At 33.9% G+C, this 22,114-nt stretch overlaps 1 protein-coding gene across 4 annotated transcripts in view; it reads right to left on the bottom strand.

Annotated features, from left to right (window-relative positions):
* The window catches only part of LOC115217464 (metabotropic glutamate receptor 3), a 477,824-nt gene that overhangs the window by 191,475 nt on the left and 264,235 nt on the right, over positions 1-22,114 (bottom strand). For all 4 annotated transcript variants that reach the window (XM_036507042.1, XM_036507043.1, XM_036507044.1 and 1 more), the window contains one exon: positions 461-521. The gene's annotated coding sequence lies outside the window, so the exon portion shown is untranslated. The remainder of the gene's footprint in view (positions 1-460; positions 522-22,114) is intronic.

The following is a 22,114-nucleotide window of genomic DNA, read 5'->3' as shown; positions in this document are numbered from 1 at the left end:
TTGCAGCGGTCCTTCAGTTTTTTGAGCTTTATAAAATCAACTCGGAATGTTGGGCCTCCAATAAGAACTTTCGCAATACCCAAAAGTCAGAAACTTTTCAGGACCTCCTCGTATGTCTCTAATATGCCCTTTGGTATGTGAAGGTAAAAGGTCGTGTGGCGTTTTTCTGGATTTTAATGCTCAAATTCCGCCGAGGTTATTTAACTTCGCTCCTCTCCTCGGAGCACAAAATATAACGTAGCAGTCAAGTACTGAGGTTTATGACACCGACTAACCCCTTCCCTCAAAATTGTTAAACGTGCATCTACATCTGGAAAATTTCTGCTCAAATATGACATTAACGAATGTAGTGTTCTTGCAATTGGTTGCGACACATTTTTATCGTTTAAGAAGCAATTGAAAATAGACTCATCATTAAATTCTCTCAATTGGCAATCCATATATATTTCAATATACCAACCTTAAATCAGTGTTCTGCTTCAATGAAGGAAATATACATGGTCACCGGACGCTCAGCGAAACTGTAACGAAAGAAAGAGCAAATGTAGTGACAATTTAAAATATAATATTCCACCATTTTCAGTTTCGTCATCACTACAGATACATAAAACCTCGTACAGACGAATTCATTTAATATGTATAAGCGTAGAATGTACGATAGGATAGAGATTACATATATTTTGGTTTCATGTTAAGAAATGAAGGAAAAGATCCTAGTTTCTTAAGTTTCTAAGCCAATCACAAGGAAAAAGGCGCTCGCCTCCAATATAATCAGAACAGCTAAATATATTATAAGATACATATTTATATATACTAAATAAATTTGTTTCTTTTGAGAAAGTAGAACTTGGACCATACAGAGCAATAAGAGTAGCGTGTAGAATATTGGGTTAGAAAAACCTTTGTCTGGGAAAAGTCAAGGATGCTCGTAGGATTCGAACGCACATCTGTAAACATGACAGGCATTCTATCATTACATTTCTTCACCGATTTGAGAAGCTTTGTTCTTATCACAAGAGCTGCATCCCGTTTATATCTTCGGAATTTAGAAACTTCAAGAGACATGAAATGAATTCGTTTTCTAGTTACAGTGGAGCTCTAAACATGTATTTATTTACCCAGTCGCATGTATATTAGCTTTAATGATATCTTCTGCGCTTATGTTCCACGATGAAAATGCTTCCCGTAGTCTTGGAGAAAGTTTAACCATAAACATTACTCAACTGTACTTTATAGAAATATATTGAAATGCTTATTCTGAATTGTTCTAACGTTCGAAATGTTGTATTAATAACAGACAGCACACTTTTAAAGACTATTTCAGCCGAATGCGTAATTCAGTGGTTTTAATGCCTTTAACTACAGGTTTCGCTAATTTGCCATCACTGGTTATACGTGTATAATCACAAACGTAAAGTAAAAAGTAATCTATTGATATATATAAAAGAAATATCCTACTATAATAATTTCCCCTCTAATAGATAATTATTTGCACAACCAGAACTTCAAGACACATTTCTGATATTCTCATTATTTATTATGTAAACTATTATCTCCGTATCAATTCCTAAATATAGACGCCAAATATGACAAATTGGCTTATACGAGATATTCAGGTGAACAGAACTGCTTCTGTTATATACTCTTCGATGCCTTTAAACTCTGCTTATATAACAAATGGGAGATTGATCTTTTAGAGATAGAGTCTCATAGCAAATAATACTGAGAAAGTACTTTGTTAATATATAATAGTTTCATAATTCATCATCCTGTTCTAAACTTTCGCTACAAAGATATTGGTAATATCAGTTATCAATATGCTTAGCAGAATTATGTCACATCTCAGTTCGTCCCTGTACTATGGAGAGACGCTCTTTATATTTTGATATATGGAATATCTACCTTATTATTAAGCCAAAAAGCAAATCATCGATAAATATTAATGTGAAAATATTGCCAGATCTCGTTATTGAAATTTCATCGAAAATGGCTTTATGGTTGGGATTTGAATTTGAAAATAAAGTCCCGTATTCCACGGGTACTGCGAAAAACAGTTGAAAATTGTAATAAATTAACGATAGTGTCAATTTCAATTCAAATCGAAGTCAACTTTGCATAATTGGGTTGATAAAATAAAGAATCAGTCAAGTACTGGATTGATTTAACTAACTCCAGACTTGTTAGCACACCGGACGAATAGCGGTATTTTCTGGCCCCCGCTTCCCTTAAAATCACTGATTTTGTGCCAACATTTGAAACATTTGTTTTGCCATTCTTGGATTCTTCAATTTTCTCTTCTGAGATATTTCCTTCGTGCAAAAAAACCCAAAAACCCCACAAAATCAAGAACAGCCACTCAACGGAATAAACAAACCAAAATGTTGTGTCTTCGACAAGTAGTTTTTATGACAACAGTTTATGATGTGAAACAGGAAGGTCCATAAACGATAGGAATGACACTGGTATATTACTGGTACAAATTTATATAACTCTTAACGAGGAATGATATTGTCTAAGTAAGGGCAAGTAATAATTGCCCAACGTAAGTTTTTGTGTAACGTAACCTTTCTGCCATCCTGATTCTGATGAATATTTCCAAGGCCTCCGCCAGAGAAGGTTTCTCATGCATCTACAACTGAGAGTCCCCGCACCACCTGGCTGCAGTCCCGGGGAAAGTTCTTTTGTGGTGTGTGAAGGCCTGAATGTGTCCATGCAACCAAATATCCTCTCTCCCTGTCATTCATATTGTCTAAAGAAAGAGCAAAAGCTGACGGGGCTTGCATCACTCTCTTCACAGGCGAACTGACATCGCAATGAGACGAAACAAATACCATACCACACCACATTCTCCACAACTCTCTATTGGTTCTGTCTATGTACCGTTCTGGCCTCTAATTTTTCCTTTCAGTCCCAGAACGATGCAAAATATATTTAATCACGGCAATATTTGAACTCAGAACGTAAAGAAACGGAACAAATATCACATTTTCCCCAACGTTTTAATGATACATTGAAGGATAAAAAATATAGCTGAACTCGGCTGGATTTGAACTCGGAACATACAGAACCGAAACAAAGACATCAGAGCATTTTGTTTATTGCTAATCAACTATCTCCACATGTTTCTGTCAATCTGCTACCTTTAATGAGAAAAAATCACTACAACATACTGTATGGAAGAATGTTCCGAATACACCTGTTACCATTAATCAACCTGCTTTTGAATTGGAATGATATTGTTACAGAAACATAGATTACATCCCGAGTATTCTATATGGCAAGACGGAAAGACGCAACGTTAACAATGTTCCATACTTTGGGAGGGAAAGGAGATTACAATAGTTTAGGAGGAAGGAGAGAAATCGATTGAGAATCTGCATTACATGAAGGTGCAGTTGTTACGAAGATATTAATGTTATCTGACTTATTGCTGACTTGTCTATTTTAATCCGTGTAGTGTCAGTACACGCACATACAAACACACATACACACACCTACACACGCACACAAACACACACACTCATTTACGCACGCAAACTCACACTTTCGCACCCGCTCGCCCGCAAAAGTACATATATACAAAGGAATATATTTTATTACATGCTTACATATAACTAATTGGTATACACAAACACACACACTCACACGTACTCACATACGCAGAATATATATATATATATATATATATATATATATATATGTGTGTGTGTGTGTGTGTGTGTGGCAACGCAGTTCTTTTCTGTGCATTTGCTGCGAATACATAAGCATTCCAGTGAAATTGCTAACTAAATTTGGCAAAAGGTGGAAGACGTGTACATGCGTGTGAATATGAGAATGAAGAAGAATGGGAAGAAAATTGGGTACGTGAGAGAGGGAGAGGGAGAGAGAGAGAGAGAGAGAGAGAGAGAAAGAGGGAGAAAAGGGAAAGAGAGTGAATGAGAGTGAATGAGAGAGAGAGATGAAGAGAAAAGATTAGCGAGAATGAAGGAAGATGTTGCAGAGATAAAAGACAGTACTATTATTCCTGATGTTTTATGCATATTATTGATTTCTGGTAAAAGCAGTGGGGGTCACGTTAAAAGTAGAGCACTGGTCTAAACACATTACTGTTCTTAGTTACATCCCTTGATGTACTTAGTCCAAATTATATATATATATATATATATATAATATATATATATATATAATATATATATATATGTATGTACACTGTAGGCAATTGAAAACCTTCGATGAGAACCTGATACTTTTCTTCCTGCAATGATAATCCTATTTCTCTGTCAATGATATTGGGTTGTTAAATGACAAAGGTAAAATATACCGGATTTGTGAAAAAGATGAAATGAAATTCAACCAAGTTAATAACATAACACCAAAAGATATTGAGTGTTTTCGCTGCTGTTTAGCTTATGGTCAGCATTGATTTTTGCAAACTTCCAATAAAAGGCATTGCTTCCAGTATTTTTGCAGATAGCTAAAACTATATTGTCCACTGAAACCATCTTCTTCTAAGAAGGTATAATGAGATTTGAACGAAATTGAACAGTATTACTTGTAGAATAAGAAACGTGGAAGAGGCAGAGTTCCACAAAGATTCTGTGAGAATCAACTCAGAAATTCCTTCGCTTTAGAACTTAAATGAAAGGGAAAGTTTCCGACGAGAATTTGAGTAAAATGACATAAAGTATTTCACCAGTCAGTCCATCGGCTCTTTACCATCAGTCCATTGGTCAAGCATTTTACCTATCAGTCCATCTACAACGCACATGTACGAGGACATAAATCTTACAATCTTTAATTGATCACATTGTCTCGGCTTCGAGCGCTGGGGGTGCGCTTAATTAAATCGCACTCAAATTTGCTGTAAATATATATGTTTGAAATTGGGGAGATTAGAGGGAAGAAAATTCAAATCTGTACAGATTTTAATGTAGAATATATCGGAACGAATATAAACATCAGAACCAATGATGTTCGATGTACAACTATTTCCGCTATTTTACTTTTCAAAAACAAATAAATAAATGAAAAGGTAATGATGATGGAATTCACAAATATGTGTGAAAACTTTTGCTGTATGAAGCAAACAATATTGTAGTGAATGATGACCTTTGGTTAAATGGATCTTCATCTTACTTACGACACACTTTTGAGTTACAAAATCTGTCGTGGCCTCTGTTTGTATCATCATTCTTTCATCTTAAATAATGATAATATTTATTGTAGTTTTCATGGAGAATGCATGCAACATATTTGTAGGATACGAAATAATTTATTGACAGGTGCATTTAACTAGACCGTTTTATTCGTTGTGTGAGAAGTGATAACGAGCACACTTGTGTTATATACCCGACACTTAAATATATGCGTCTAAAACGGCAGGTGTTTTGACCAGTGATCTACTGCTGTTTCGATGAAATTGAAAATGTCAGCCGATTTGTGTGAATGACAAGTATTTTCGTTGGCAGTGGATATATATATATATATATATATATATATATATATATATATATATATATATATATACACTAATATTAGGGAGTATGGGTCCAATCTTACAGGGAAAAGTTAGATTTAGGATTAAATCAAATTTCACAGTATAAATATATAAGATATGAATTAGAATTAGAATTCATATCTTTTATTTATATATATATATATATATATATATATATAAGCGTAAACAAATAAATAGAAAATACTTGGGGATTTTTATTTTAAACCGAATGTAAACGTTTCCAAGTAGAACACCTTATATCAAACACCGAGCAGCGTATAGAGTCAGCAAGACTAACACAATTCTATAAGACATGCGGTGGCTAATAATTAACACATTTCGTTATATTCGAAGCCCTACTGATTATACGATACTATGACATTTCTAGACTAATTAGATATTGATGTTCAAGCTTCTCAAATATTGATGCAAAAGCCATAAAATAAATTGCCAAGATGTATAAAAGATGATTTAAGTAATGGATAACGAATTCCCTAAGATGTTGGTTTGTTGCAGTCGAAAGAAATAGTTATAAAAAAAAACTGCTGGAGAATACTTGCTTCTGGATTAGAAACATGGAATTTATATTTTATAGAACAGAATTTGTCACGTAAATTTTGTTCAGAATTCAGGAAAGGGTGATTGAGCTGCTCCTGACCTTACAATCGTAAGTTCTATTTAATGCCGGTATTCACTATTCGCTAGTTTTATAATAACTAATATCATCGAATGAGTGCTCGCATATGTGTGTGTGTTGTAGAGTATGTCTGTTTGTATGTGACAATGTTTAAGTGTATGCATAATGTTTCTTGTGGAGAAGAGAAATCTTGTTGTTACTGACAGAAAGGAAGTTTGTCAAGAGGAAAAATGATTATGTCTTTTCTCTGCATGAAATGCACATCTAGACACATTTTTTGGCTTTTTAAGAAGCAATTAGACTTGTTTCTCATATCTGTCAGTTCCTAATTGTTGCTTCCCGCCGTGGAAATGGTGGAAAATTGATATCAATCCAGACTACAAGGGAAACGAGATAGAGTGAAAGGGCTTCAGATCTGTCTGTCTGCCTGTCTGTCTGTCTGTCTATCTATCTATCTATCTATCTATCTATCTATCTATCTATCTATATGTTAAATGAAAGGCGGAAGATGGAATATACGAGAACTTTTATTATTAATCACGACAATTGTTGCGACCCGTCTAGTATCTTGGTCAGGTCCTGTGCATGTGAACACATCTAGATATCGAGATGTAATTATTTTGATTTACATTACTGTACATAATACTGAGAACACCAACTTAAAAGGAAGTGGGTGGGGGTTTCTAAAAATTAAATTTTCGATAATTTTTCATGTATTTCTTGACGAACACTTCTTTTTGTTGACATCTATTTTTTAGTGTGGTTTATTGTATTTTGTATCATTTTCAATGCTTAAATTTTAGTAGCCTTATAATCCGAGCTGTAAGTAATTTTATTTAAGAAATATGGCTCAGTAATACTAGACATATTGGCAACGTACAGTTGACAAGAGTTTTGCTAGCATTCAAATCTGAGTTCGTTTTGGGCTAGAAGAATTAAAGTGTCAGTATTTCCACAGAATTTTTTTATAACCATCTCCATATTGGTATTGTGCTTTTTCAGTATGATGGCGACCCAATGAAATCGAATGATGAAATATGTTCTGCGTTGTGTTCTGCATTTCACGCTGCTCTGCGACTGGGAGAGGGAAAGAAGCGTTGGCGCGGCGGCAAAATTTCCTTACGATGTGTCTTCCGGCTATCTACATTCTGAGTTCAAATCCCACCTACCGAGAAAAAGCAACAGCAAACCATTCCAGTATCTATCCCAAGTCTAATCATGGGGGCCGAAGTTTAGGTAATTTACTTGAGTGGGTGCAGGCGTTCCCAGGGCTAAAATTGAGTGATGGATAAGGTTCAAATGCACAGGACCTTCCCAAGAACAGACCATCACTAGATACACATACATGTATATGTAAATACAGATGTTCATCATATTATATAAAATACATGCATACATACATATATATATATATATTCGCTCTTGCGTCTCACGTTTGATCTCTGACTTCTGGCCAGAATCATATCGCCATGTTGAATCGCTAGCTTCTGCACACATTTTTTTCTCTCTTTGTTTCTCTCCGTGTTTCTCTTCTGTGTATCTTTCTGTTGAAGAGCGTAGGCTCGAAACGTAAAAGACTTGTTTTATTTCTATTCCTGAGCGCCATACTAATACAATTGTTTGTACTCCACCTGCCTTCGTCTTTTATTTATTTTCATAAAGCTTCCCGTTATATGTATATATATATATATAATATATATATATATAATATATATATATATATATTATATATATATATATATATATATATATATGGACTTGGAGTATATGCCTATTAGTATCCCGATTAAAGCACATTCATCGTTTGCGCTTCCTGATGTCATCCACGGTTACGATGTCATTTTCACTGGATCTACGCCAGCAATTCTGCAGTGTTCTTTTGGTCTGTAGTTGATGAAGGCAACGGAAAATGGATTTGGTAGAAATCTTTATTCAACGCAACGATCATTTCAACCCATCCTGCAGCTGTCCCTTAAGGGCAGGATGTTGGGTTGCTGCAATTAATGCAGTCTGTGTCACGCCACACTGACTGAGAGTAGAATAATTTTAGGGTTACTAGAATTACTAGATAGGTCTGGCAACATATAACATAAATTAAAATAATAAAGGATAGAAAGTAAAACCTTTCAAATGATAGGACTTGAAAGGAAGAGGGATGGGTATACGTTTGTTGACATGAACACATATATAGACAAGGGACAGTCATTTAACGTAGCTATAAACAACCAAGATGTTCGTAGACAAGTGGTATCAGGCTCCCCACTGCGTGGAACATTCTACGGTCGGTTGCAGATGACTGGGCCGACGCATTAAGGGCTGGTTCGGCGGACACGCTCAGATAGACACAGATATTTGTATATATACATAGATGCACTGGCGGTAGGTTGGCACACGCCAAACTCACAAGTATTTGTATATATAATAAATGAAAACAATGTTTTGAAAATACACCCACGACAACTAAAAATGATATACGTATACTGAGTGAGGAAACGGATGGAAGACAGACACGGAAGGTCCCTAGATCTTCATCAATTATAGACGCACACACATACATATATTTAACGGAATGTTGAAATACGCCAAACTTATACGTATTTCCATACATAGTCATACATACACACGTAGACATACATATCTTTATCCATAGGTGTGTGTGTGTGTATCCCATTCACATATGGAATCCCGTATATAAGTATCTAGACCACGCATTCGTATGCATTTATTTCTGTGCGTTTATATATCTACGCGTAAACATCTCTCTCCCAGATGTGTATCGCACCTCATGGAGTGTATCTTAATATTTATTCTTCCACGCATACATCAGTAACACAATATTAACATACATCAGTAACACAAATACTGTATATAAACAGACAATAACCACAATACGTATTGGATAAAATGGAATTATAAAGATGTACATACATCTGGGTGAACATTGTACTTATAACATTCGCGGGTGCAATGACATGCAACGTACGACATGTAACATATTACAGACATCATAAAGTGCTGGGGATTTACCCGGTTTTTCTGTGTGCGCGTTGGTATAATTTTTGGTAGCTTCTAAGTGAATTCACAAGGACAATTGTACAATCAGTATATGTCGTAAAATATCTTTTATACCAAACACCCGACGAGTCACAAACTGTACTGGTTGATGCAACACAACTAGATGCACAATATGCTACCAGTAAGATGGCACAGCTGCAGGATGTGTCGCCGTGATCGTCGCGTTGAATGAAGACTCGTACCAAATCCATTTCCTTTTCCTTCACCAATTATATATATGTTTATATATATGACGCGCGTGCGCGTGTATCTGTGTGCACGCGTGCGTATGTGTGTGTGTGTGCTGGTTGTGAATGTGTGCTGTGATGTTGATTGTGTCTATTCATATGTAAGAGGATGCATGTACATCTATAAACACACTTCTACATATAGTGTTTTCAATTATATCTTTGTGCTGGACGCTTAGAATCTTACATAAGTTAATTTATCAGAGACAAACAACGATTCCGCATACACTAAACACTGTATTCGTTAGTTCAGTCGATAACACATGGCAGCATGGGGAAGTTTTATACCTTTCCATGAATGTTCTGTTCTTTCAGAGAAGTGGATGGATGTGGAGAACTGGTGGTCATTGGATATTTCATACAATACGTAGACTTATTTATTCTGGGTGTCTGCGCTACTTGTTCAAATCTCGCCTAGGCCAACTTCACTTTTCCCTTCTTTGCTGTCCATAAATTAAGTACAAGTCAACTCCAGTGTTTGCTTTACCATCTCTCTCTCTTTTTCTCTCTCTCTATCTCCCCCTCCATCTCTTTCTGTCACGCACGCTTGGAGATGGCAGCTTCAAGCCGTCCAGAAAGTTCTTCTCCCATCGTGGTTCCTATAATCCTTTCACCACAGTTCCGTTGAAATGATGAGAAGGAAAAAGTTCTTCAGTATTTCTTAAGGTTTCAGCAGAATTCATTTAACTGCTTGTTGACTTCAAAAGATTGTTTGAAACCATCCTCAGATTTACTCACCAAGTATCACATAATAGATATCTCTTTAGAGCAACTTCGTCAACGTATAATATTTATATATTCTATAAAGAGAGACGACGACTTCATTTCTTTTCTTTAGAGCCCCTTAATAACTCATAATGACTTCTGGCAATTCAAATTAACTGATGGTCGCTTTCTATTGTTTCTACTAATCATCTTTTATCAGTGTGCTAATGAACCCATTCATTTGCATAAATCTTAATAGTCTACGTCTCACCGAAGTCTACCTCTGATGATTTCTCTTAGAAAACATCTCAAAAATGCGATCAGTAGTTCATATGTCAATATAATTCGCTTGGTTGGGTTTTTTGTCTGAGGTAGAATCTTTCTCTCGTATATGTAGTATTGTCACAGCCAACACCTCTAGTCTTCTGCTACGGTTGCTCCGTCGTACCAATACGCCATAATGCACACATCACAGTTTTTGAAACCTATCCCATATGTTAAAGCTTAAGAAATCAATACCTGGGTGTCAAATGAATAGAACCGTTAAGTCGCAGTACACATCTTAATTTCCTCCTTGTACACAACACAGTTAAATTTCAAGGAAAACTTTTATTTATATCCGGATAATACTTTCCGGTGGAGAACATTAACTGCGAACAAGCAGTGCGATGTCAAACTATTTCAAAAGAAGACATTGATTCGACATATTTCTCTGTTGATTCCTCTTCGCCTGTCGTATTATCTCTTATTAGCTGTGTCTTGTCTTCCAATCTTTAACTAGATTGTCCTTTCACCAATCTAGCTATTAATGGCTTATTATTACCGTTTCCTCGCTTGTGTCTACATAATCGTAAAGAATTGTATTTAAAACCATCATCATTATTAAAAACCTATTATTTCACGAATACACTATAAAGCGAGCTAATTCTCTTTTTGTGTAGACATAAACACAGCGGGTTTGGCTATTGACAGAATACTGACGTATTTCTGTTTCGAAGGTTCTGGAAAGATGAGCAGCAACATCAGCTGTGACTGAATATATGAACCAAAGAATATGTAAGACATACTATAGAACATTATTAACAAGGTCTCTACTATTTTCTTTAAGTATATGGAGTATAACATTATGTGTATGTATACACACACACACACACACACACACACAAACATATAATGCCAACAGCTAACTGGCAGGAACAATATAACGTAGAATCAAAGTAAGTATACGAGCGTGGTACTTTCTTTAAAAGAAAACACCTGACGAGATGCATCTGCATCGGGAGATGCAAAGCAACCAGTTGTACAGTATCCCACCCGCAAGTGACCGATGCAACATGGGTCGAAACGATCGTTGTGATGAATGAAGATTCTCATGAATTCCATTGTCTGTTTCACACATTTTTTTTATTAACTCAACGGGCAGTGCAGAATTCCTGAGGTACTTCCACTGACACTTATATCAAACTTATGACTGGCAGCAAGTATATAGAGAAAGTCTAAATAATTATATATATATATATATATATATATATATATATATATATGTATGATAGATCGGTAGCCACTACACACATCTTTTTCTCTCCTTGTTTGTCTCCTTGTTTCTTTCTGTGGAAGAGCGTAGGCTCGAAACGTAAAATACTTTTTCTATTCCTGAACGTTATACTAATACATCTGTTTGTTTTCTACACCGCCTGCCTTCGTCTTTTGTTTTTTTGGTGAATTCTTCCTATATATATTATATATATATATATATATATATATATATATATATATGCATACACATACATACACACATACATACACACACATACACATATGTATATATACATGTTATATACACACATCTGTACTCACAGCACACATGTACACACACACACACACACACTATCCGCGCGCACACACACAAAAGTAAAGAAAATCTGGAAAACTCACATATGTTCGATAATCGATTTCGTGCTGCACCTCGCCAATACGCAACAAAATCACTCGAGACTCTTTCAATGTATCGTAACACCCAAGTAATTTGTTATTAATAAATACGGAAGCTTATCGTTAAACGTCTTTTTTCGGATTTTAAAGGATTATGAAGATGAACTTAAATATCCTTAATAACAAATATTTTTTCTTTTAATTCTCACGTCTTGGATCAGAAAGGAATACTTACAGTGGTTTCCAGTCTTATATTAAAAGATTTTCCTTACTCCCTCTGCTATTTTCCGAACTTACATTCGATCTTTATATTAATTGAATACTAAAGTGTCCTTAGATTTAACATCGGTCGCTTTATATAATCTATTTGAAACTTTTCAAGCAACAACATCGGACCCAAGGATTAGCAAGTGTTTCTCTTACCACGTTAGTCTGAAGATTGATATAATGTTTAACGAGATGTATAATTAAGAATTAATTGGAGAAACAGATGCAGGCTATAAATAAATAAGATCTAGAACAGATAAAAATTACAATTACATAGTTAATGCCATTACATATAATGAATATAATCAAATTGATGCGATAAAAATAATTTAATTAAATTTACATCATAGTTTAATGTACGCGTTTCTGCCTGTCCTGTCCTGGAAGACAATATGTAAATCATACAATTACCAGTGTCAGAATAATTACAGTACCACCAATGCGCAATATTTTTTCCAATCATATTTTGTTATTAAAACTTTAATGAATTTACGTTATACTGCCTAAGTGAACAGGGCATGCAAATAACAGACTTAATTGGCGTTGTCATATTAATGAAATTAATTATATTAGATATATCAATTATTTTATTGCAATTGTTGGGTGTTTCTGATACTTGTTTATAGTTTGTACCATTAATTCCCTAAATTATGTATCTTGATTAACTTTATCATACATTATATATCGACCTGCATATTAATGAGGTAAGAGAGACAATTGCATATACGTAATATCCACTGAATGCATTTTCAAATAGGCATGATGAAAGGCATACACATGCATACGCGACACGCATACACACACACACAACGGCACAAATTGTATATATGTCAGCATTCTTACATATGCAATTGCCCAGGTGAAAAGCAAGGAGAAGCAAGGACAAGTCCAACAACGTTCAGAGATTGTGCTTCCGCGAGTAATGAAAAACCTTCATGCCAAACGTGGTGGAGTTTGATCCAGCTGTTTGGCTGTGCACAGAGGAAACACACACACACACGTACACACACACGTAAACATACACGCAGTGAATTTTATAGATACCGTGCTTATGGAAATCACTTTTTCATTGTACACCAATTAAAGGACACACTGAAAACACTCTCTAGTTAGAAGTTCTACAAAATTAAACTGTGATTGATTTCAGAATTTGTTTTAATTACTTTGTTTATACTCACGTCATCTGACAGAATTTTTCTGAAAATATCTTTCTTTATCAGAATATATATATTTATGTACTTTAACATTCTTTAAACTTCCGAGCAACGCCGGGTACTTAGGCTAGTGTATGTATATATATATCCATGCTTACTTATGTAAGAGAGATATAATTAGAGAAAGAAAGAGAAGAGTGGGAGAGGAAGAGATAGATAGAGAGAAATATATATATATATAGACAGAGAGAGAGAGAGAGAGAGTACTGAAAGCTGAATATATTGGATATTTTGCAATTCAGTTCAGAGAAAAATTTTAAAAATGAGAAGGATTTTCTGAATAAACTAAGAATATCTCATTTACGCTGTAATGATTTGCTTTAAAGGTAAGGCTTACCTGTTCTGCTTAACGAACGAGTAAATGTGAGAAGGCTCATGAGATATTATGGATAGAAAAAGCAATCGTGAAAACCTTTCAAATTACGAGAATACAAGAATGACAGGTAGCGGTCGGCTTACATAATTACCAATAAAAGAATCTATGGCTGGTGAGGTGTATTGAAACAGAATTTACTGATTATTGGATAAACTACAGTTTGATTATTGAACATGTGTGGAATATTCCGTAGACTTTCTTTACATGTGGATTTTGTTCTTTGTAACTGATGGAATAGCTCTCTAATATGAATTTTCTAATATGTAATAGAATATAAGTATATATATATATATATATATTATATATATATATATATTATATATATATATATATTATATATATATATATATATATATATATATATATATATATGTATATATATATATGTATATATATATGTATATATATATATGTATATATATATATGTTATATATATATATATATAATATATATATATATATATATATATATATATAAGTGGCTGAAGATTGCTCGACATTTTAAAACTGATGTAATACTTACAGTGTTTAATAAAATGAAGTAGCATGAAACAATTGTACTACACTACTTGTTGGATATACTTATTTTGATTATAATCACCCCATTTGATTTATATGGATAATACCATACAACATTTTGGTGCCTTTAACTTAAGCACCACATTCATCTAAATCTAAATTTTGCTGAAGTTATATATATAACGGCAAATACTTTCCCATTCTGTCCGAGCGTCAAACTAATACACCTGCTTTTTGGTCACTCACCTGTCCTCGTCTTTTGAACTATATATATATGCATAAAATTCAGATAGTATATAAAAATTTTGCATGTGCGTAGATATATATATTGAATACATAAACTAAAAGATACACTCATCACCAGGAACTACCCACCTTCACTAATTGACATATGAATTCAACATGCCCTTCAACGCAACATCCAGGAACTCAGACATCCCAAATTAAAGAAAAAATTACAACCAAAAGCCTTACCATACATCTCCAAACACAACCCTCTCAACAATGAAGCCTTCGACACCATCCTCCAAAACATACCCTTGCTAAAAAAGGACCACATAATGAACTTAATCCTCCAAACACACACGATCATAAAAAGCAAGAGACAGCCCAAATCTATGAAAAGTATCCTAACACAAGCCCGAATACGCTCAACAACACAGAAGCCGACAGTAAAAAAAAGTGTAAGACCCAATTGTGGGATATGCGATTATCTAATTGAGGGATCAGAGTTCTCCTTCAAACAGAGACAACGTTTCACAGTGAAAAGCAACTTCACATGTGCTTCGGAGAACCTGATATACACACTAACCTGCTCTGGGTGTCAAGATCAATACATAGGCCAAACAAAAAATAGTATACGTAAAAGAATGGCCCTGCACAGAAAAATAGCATTCAGCCAACACATAGATATTTGCGCCAACAACAAAACTCCAAGCTTCAGGATTTTTCCCCTCTACCAATTCAGGGACGATACAACCTGGAGCCAACGAATTAGTAAAGAAACTATCTTTATTACAAAATACAGGCCCCTTCTGAACGCGTCTACCGCGGCCTTGAATAACACACATATACACGCAAATATTACATTCCTAAGAATCCATTAAAAATCAGCCCCAATCACAGCTATAATCATTCAACACCTCACTATTTTCACTCATTCATATTCTCCCTTCTCCTTCATCATCTCCTTCTTCTTCTTCTTCTTCTTCTTCTTCTTCTTCTTCTTCTTCTTCTTCTTCTTCTTCTTCTTCTTCTTCTCCCCCCTCTCCTCCCTTCTCCTTCCTAACTTTATCACTAATGCTTTTTAGTATAACACCTACGCAAATTCTATAAACAAAATATTCAATAGAAATACTTTCATGAATTGAACAGCAACTGCTAGCCTCCACTGACCATTCAAAACACTACAATCATGGCACTCCCAAATTCTTCGTCTTCTTCCTCCCCCCTCCTCATCCTCCTCCGCCTCCTTCTTCTTCCCTACCAAGAATTCACAACGACTTCGAACACACAAGAGTAAACAAGAGAGACAGAGACAGGCAGAAACAAGGAAAATGCCACTTATATTTGAACACTCTACAACTATTTAAAAAAAAACTTTTCTTTTAATTTTTCTAAATTTAATTGTTTAATTGTTACAGTTGAAAAAGTCTCAATGACTGAAACCGGTACTGAAATGTTCTTTATAAAATTATTTTAGCATTTTCTATCTTGACTTGCTTTTTCATATATGTTAACCCGTGTGTTCCTTTTCATCCTTATATATATATAAATATATATATATATTTTCCCGAAAAAGATTTTATCCTACATTAGTTATATATATATATATATATATATATATATATATATATATATATAATATAATTAGTGAATGGAAGAAATGGAGTTGAACGAAGATTGTACAGAATTCCTTTTATTACATTCTACACATGTTTCAAAGGCCACAATTTTCCAAATTCTGATTAAATAAGGATACCATATTGCAGCTTTCTGTTCAGGAAAAAGCAGGAATTACGTTGACAGAACAAAACAAAACAGGCGCAGCAAAGCAATTCGAACGAGGACACTCCTTAAGAGCCCATGGTTAAACATATGTAGAATGTAATTAAAGGAATTCAGTACAATCTTCGTTCAACTCCATTTCTTCCATTCACTAATTATATTAAACTTCAATTATCCGCACCAACGCACGGTTGCAACACCAAATGGTCTTATCTCCAACCGTGTTTTTTTCTGCTGTGATTTTTGCTACCCAGGTATCGGTTAAACTTTTGAATAATCTGTAACAAGAAAATTCATCTTTCCATTTCAACAAATATATATATATATATATATATATTATATATATATATATATATATATATATATATATACATACACATTGTGTGTGTGTGTTTGTGTATGTGCGTGTATATATGCATGTACCTGTCCGTATATATGAATCAGCGTTTGGAGAATGAGGGAATGTTGAGTTTTGTGTGTGTTGTTTTTGGGAGGAGGTGCTTGAGCCGTGCAGGCTTGGTCAGCCATTAGATAACTGACAGGAATCAAACCATGGTAAATTGTGATGTAGCTTTTGTTCACAACAGTACATGTACAACATGTGGAAAGGTGTGCCTCGCAGTCGGAAGATTGGAAAGGCATGTCAAAAGAGTTCTTACTGTGGAACCTGTTCCTTCTGACAACCAGCACAGCTGTACATTATGTAATTCAATGTGCATATCTTTGGCCGCGTTCAAGAGTCAAACAAGTGACTCACATTGCATCAACAATGACTATTGTCAGTGATTCTTTCTAGGAAAGCAGCTAAGATATATTATATATATATATATATATATGCAGGGAATGAGAGAACTAGAAATAGATATGAGAGTGAGATTGTATATTGTAGATGTTCTTCGAATATTTGAAGGAAGTATTTTTCTCTTTCGATCTGCGCTTCATACAGCTATGAACAATGTTTAATACAAATGAAACGCATTCGAATGAGTGGTTCAAATCTGAAACAAGGGAAATTTGCCTTTTGGATTATCCGATGTCCATAAATTAAACCTGATATCAAATAGTACCCGTCTTGATTAAATCTCCTACGTCTTCGGTTCACTTTCGTTGGAATTTAATAATATTTGAAATAAATAGTATGCTTGAAGCATACGCTCAATACGACATATAAAAAATATTGAACAAGTATTTTGGGTCTACACATTTGAAACAACATTAAATTAATGAGGTGATCCTTTTTTAATGCTTAATTTTTTATACATCATTGAAAGATAAGTGTTGTCCGAGAGAAATTTTTTTAAGAAAAAATATGGCACAAGATATATATTTCATGGAGGCTAATATCGATCTAATCGTGACTCACGAAACTGTTAAACACATTTCGGAACGTCTTGGACATTGATAATAATGCATTTTTGCTTGACATGAACCTATACGACGTTTGCTCCCTCCAAATTATATCAAGCAGTAAATAAGACATTCATTGATATTGCGGAAAGCTTCCGGGATTGTAATAAACTCATTGTACGCAATTAAAGCAACATTGACGTTAAATGTACGATGCAGTGGATGTTGTATCATAGAAAACCTGATAATATTCGCCTCGTTCTGATAATTATACATTTAATATAAAATGTCTTTAAACAAATTTTGTCGCAAATAAACTCACAACATCCTGCTTCGCATCGATGCATTTAATTGAAACATGATTCACAGATGGCTTTTAATTTAATGCCGTTTCAATTCCCTTCATTTTGTTTGTTACAGAATAGTAAACCTTCCGCAATATTCATTAATATTTTCTTCTCTGTTTGTTATATATTGGAAGGCAAACATTTCGTTCAGGCAGGTGAGATGTAGGTAGATGCAATTGACAAAGCCTAAGTGCTCCGAAACGTGTCTGACGCCCATGCGAGTTACTACTGAAACAATGTCCGCATCAATGCGACATATATTGTGTTTTAAAACAATACATCTTTGAAGCGATTTTCTCTCACACAAAATCTATTGCACCGTACTTTCATGTGGTATAAATACGTGAAATCTGATACACAATAAGCCAATAATTGAAATATATTATGGCGACGTTCTTGTCGTATTGCTTTCCTTCCTGATGCAGTGCTAAGTTTCCAATTAAATCACATTGGCGATATATTTCAGTTTTAATTAGGAATTGATTCTGTAAACACTATAATACTGCCAGAAAAAGTCATAAAGCCTTAATGTGTTCCATTTATTGTATTGAGAGTGAAATCAAATACTGAAAGGTGGGTAACATTTATGCAAATGATTAATCTAAATACATAAGCATCTTTCCCATCCTGCTCTTCAACTAATTTTATCCTGATAACGTTCATTAATGGTTAATAATCTTAGATATATATTTCACATCTTTCACACTCCATTAGTTAGATTAATCAACGAATCTTTTGAAGTCTTTTCTTCATCAGATTTTTATCCTTATAAATTACTAATTTATTGTTTATCACATCTAATGATATTTGCATAGACACTATTTAGTAGAATTATTCATTTTTGCATCAAGATAAGGAAACAAAATGGATTGTAGAATATTTTAAAACATTTATGTGATTATGTCCGTGCTAAACATAGTGTTTAAACGTTTTGCTACCACATTTATGTTGAAATACACTGTTATTACGGGAGGTTTGGGCCAATGTCAATACAATTTATATGGAAAAAGACGTAATTAAATCTTACAAGTTCTTACGTCCATTCACAATCCTAACGCTAGTAACAGCGATAACACTAATTATAGTTGTACGTTAAGTAGTTTAAAACATCCACTAATTGGATTAAATAGAATATGACAGCTGCTAATAGATAACCAGTATTGTTACCTCAAGTGCGCAACAGATTATAGGACTATTTGTGGTGCAGAAGCATGTGGATTAGCATGGATTATGAATCTTAAAAGCTACACATGACGTAAGAAAAACATCATATGCATATATATATATATAAGTTAAGTTAATTTTTTGGCTTAATAAGCAACAAGCAAGGCCATGTAGGGGGACATGGAGTTATCTACAGGGAGGGTGTTCATGCAAAGATTTCAGGCCACTTCTGAACTCTTTGCATGTATGTATATGTGTGTGTGTGTATATAAGTATTATCATATGTAAGTAATTCTGGAAACTTCTGGATATATAATAAAGATAAAAGTTGTATGAATAAAAGTTCAACAAATGAATAAACAAGAATTTAATAAAATCACTATATGACACCTGGTCGCCTGCTTGAAAGCATGACAAAAGCGACAGGAATTTAGTGAGAAGTTCACAGAAGTGTAACGAAATATTTGACATTGATAGTCGAAAATTAAAATTGAAATATATATTAAAAAAATTAATAAATTCAATAACTTTAATAATAATAATAATAATAATAATGATGATAATAATAATAATAATAATAATAATAATAATAATAATAATAATAATAATAATAATAATAATAATAATAATAATATAATGACAACAGGAACAATACCGATAATCATTAAATGTGTTTAATTATTGACAAAGATGACAGAAAACGCAATATTAATTTTGATTTATTATCAACTGTATTGTTATATTCACACCTTTTTAAAATTTGTCAGACACGTATTAAAATTCTGTGACATGTTATAAAAATACGATTTTTCTATGTTCATTATTTTGAAATTTTATAATTTAAATTATTTACCAGTTTATTGTAGAAGTTATATGTTAAAAATTTAACTTTTAAATACTCTAATGCATATTTTTCTGAAATTCTATGAACGATAAATTAGTTTTCCTTTCCGTCTACTTTTTCAAATTCTTCTCGTAAATTCTTTGTTCTTAATTTGTTCGAATACAAACGTAGCGTATGACAACTTAACAAACATATATCGCTTCTTTTCTTATCTAACTTTACATCGATATTGATAAACAAATACGGTCTTCCATCTGGAACTAATGGGGTTATATTTCTGTATATAATGATTTGATTTACAAAAGGGTTCCTAACAGAATGACAGACTAACGATAAATCGGGGTTTCTAATTAACCTCATACTCTCAGATGCGAGAATTTCTCGATCTTCTTTTTCTGTCACAACTATAATAATCGCTGTTCCAGCTGAGTTCATTTATTGGGAATTTTCGCCCTCCTTCATCATGATTTTGCCTTTGTCCCCTCCAGACATCGCAACAAACCTCTAGCCTCTCCTTCTCAGAATGTCGGCTCTCCAGAATTCCATTTCTGCTCAAGTACTCCTTTCAAAAGCTCATTTAAAATGGTCCAGGAGGAATATTAACGACACCAATGACATAGTATGTTCTCTCAATTCAAACGACCGAATATTTAAGACAGTAAATGTGCTTCTCACAGTCACGCAGTGAGTTCAATATTTCCTGCGAGACAGGAAAGCTGAAGATATCAGTGACATACGATGAGTGATGTTTCGCTCATATAGTTAACGCTTCTGGAGAGGAGCAGAAGCAAGATAACTGAAAATTAGCAGCAGATTATATCGATCAAAAAAATTCGAAGATAATTAACTTGTTTTCTGTTAATTATCCTTTCCTACATATACATACTTGTAAAAAAGCTGATGCAAAAAGTTATTGTATGTAGTAATTGTTGTCACTATATCGATGCCTGAATGACTGACGCTCTCTCTCTCTCTCTCTCTCACACATTTTCTTTTTCTCTATCACACACACACACACACACACACTTTCTCTCTTTCTCTATTTAACTAAACTTTCGTATCTTAATCAAACTGTTACAATCTTGCCAGCTTCACTTGTATTATTTTACCATAATATCTTTTTACAAAATCAAAGTCAAGATAAAAGAACCTACGTGGCATGATAGCAAGATTTATTAAAGATACGAGTTAATGAAAGATAGATTTCAATAGAAAGAGATATATTGAGTACGAATCAGAAGTCAGAGAAAGAAATACAATACACACACACACAGATATACACATGCGCGCACGCGTATTTAGAATGAGAGAGAAATACAATGAATGACAAAGAGAAAGTAAAAGCTAAGATATATTTGATGTTTAGTTTGAACAACATAAATTATTAATGTTTGAATTGAAACTCGACAGCATCATTGGAGCGAATTACGATAAAAGGCTTTCAATTCATGACAATGTCGTTTTATATTTTACCGGTTTAGACTATTTAATACCACATTCTTCAGTGAAGCTTATTTTTGTTTTAAAGCCGAATGTCTTCGTTCCATGGAACGATCGGTTACAATTTCTAGCAAGCTAAGAAACTTAATAGAATCCATAGTGTTTTCTTTCTTATTCATCAAACTTTGCTGTGTGGGTTCAGAAGTAAGTCAATACAGAAATGTCATCCTCTTCGTAGAGAATCATCAACGAGAAAACACAGCTGATGATAACAACACGATATTGAGTGCAATAGAAACTCGAGACCTAAATATATAAATCTATAGGAAGAAAATCGATTTGGAAATAAACACTACAAAAGTGAAAATATTAGCGAGCTACGTAAAACCAAATAAAAAACAGGGAAAATCTTCCGAAAATCTAAAATTCGCATAAAAATAAAAAAGAATCTTATCAAAATATATGACGGTTCACTTTAGTTACTTCTAAATGAAATCAATAATGACGTAAGAAATA

The sequence above is a fragment of the Octopus sinensis genome, linkage group LG11 (assembly GCF_006345805.1).
Source record: "Octopus sinensis linkage group LG11, ASM634580v1, whole genome shotgun sequence".
Taxonomy (NCBI): domain Eukaryota; kingdom Metazoa; phylum Mollusca; class Cephalopoda; order Octopoda; family Octopodidae; genus Octopus; species Octopus sinensis.
The sequence above is the reverse complement of the archived record's forward strand: the minus strand, read 5'-3'. Positions and strand labels throughout refer to the sequence as shown.